The sequence below is a fragment of the Lactuca serriola genome, chromosome 8 (assembly GCF_051521515.1).
Source record: "Lactuca serriola cultivar US96UC23 chromosome 8, Lser_US96UC23_V15, whole genome shotgun sequence".
NCBI lineage: Eukaryota > Viridiplantae > Streptophyta > Magnoliopsida > Asterales > Asteraceae > Lactuca > Lactuca serriola.
In genome coordinates this window covers 113,993,692-113,995,042 of record NC_136415.1, presented here as the reverse complement: position 1 = coordinate 113,995,042, position 1,351 = coordinate 113,993,692, and the positions used below count along the sequence as shown (strand labels likewise).

Here is a 1,351-nt window from a genome sequence, read left to right as displayed (position 1 = left end):
ACTTTTGGTACTCCTCTTCCTGCCTTTCTCTCTTAGCTCGAGCTGGATATGGCAATGGAGGCTGAAAGGGCTTTTCAGGAATTTGATCTTTCAGGTTTTGCAGTGGACTCGTGGAGTGCATATTCTGGACTCGGCGAGTAGGCTCTGTTCCATGAAGATTTTGATTTTGGTCTTGAGTTTCTGCATCCTCCTTCTGCAATTCTTTGGGTGCTTCATTCTGAATAGGGGCCAGAGGAGTGATTATCTCCCCACTTCTTGTTGTGACTATGTTTATGTGCGCGCCTTGTGGGTTATTTTCGGTTTTACTAGGAAGTTCGCCCGGTGATCTTTGGTTGATTTCTTGAGCAAGTTGCCCTAGCTGCGTTTCTATGTTGTGGATAGATGCTTGCTGGTTTTTAAGCATGGTTCTTGTTTCTTGAATTGCAGCATCATGATCACTATGTCTCTTTTCTGAAGCAACTACAAATTTGGTAAGCATTTCTTCCAAACTTGGTTTTCTTTCTTGTGTCGGCTCCTCCTTTTGGTAAAACCTCTTCCTTTCTGCATGTACTTCTCTTCTTTAGCCTTCTTGTACTCTTCATAAGGTAGCCACTCTTTCTTTGGTTTTCGCCAATCTTCATCATACCGGTCCCCACTTGAGTAACATACTTTCACCTTCTTGTTGCCATTTTCATCCAAATCGCAGTCTCTAGTAAGATGAGGCCCATTGCAGTTTTCACACGCCACCCGTATAACATGTATCGTTTGGTCCATTTTTTCCATACTCTTATCCATGTTTTTCAACATGTCCATCCCTGCTGATAAGTCTTCTGAAGCTGCATAGGCGGACCCCCTTGTTACATCATTTCTTGGATTATGGTATTCTCTAGAATGCTTAGAGAATTCTTCAATTAGCTGCTTTATCACTGGAGCTGCCTTCTTCGTAAGTGGGCCTTGCGATTCAAGTAACTGCCTTGTTGTAACATTTACTCCATCATAAAAGATGGAGACTTCTTGCTGACTATTGAGGTCGTGATGTGGGCAATTCCTTAACAAGCTCTTGTACCTCTCCCAAGCTTCATATAGTGACTCTCCAGCTTGTTGTTCAAAGTTGGCTATGGCTTTCTTAAGCTTAGATATCTTGGATGGTGAGCATAATTGATCAATGAACTCTTCTTTTAGCTGGGCCCATGTAGTGATGGATCCGGGGGGTAGTGACTTGAGCCAATCCTTTGCAGCACCCTTCAAAGTAACCGGAAGCATACGAAGCAGCTGAGTTTCCCGAGGCACGTTGGGAACATTGAAATAATCAGCTACATCGTTAACTTCATCCAAGTGCTTGTAGGCGTCTTCGTGATCTTTACCAGTAAAA

The 1,351-nt window shown here is 43.2% G+C and overlaps 1 non-coding gene across 1 annotated transcript; it reads left to right on the top strand.

Annotated features, from left to right (window-relative positions):
* Nucleotides 1-1,006: 1,006 nt before the first annotated feature.
* Nucleotides 1,007-1,113, top strand: LOC145071585 (small nucleolar RNA R71). The gene has a single exon (XR_013690590.1). It is a non-coding gene; the product is annotated as a small nucleolar RNA R71 (small nucleolar RNA).
* The last annotated feature ends 238 nt before the right edge of the window (nt 1,114-1,351 follow it).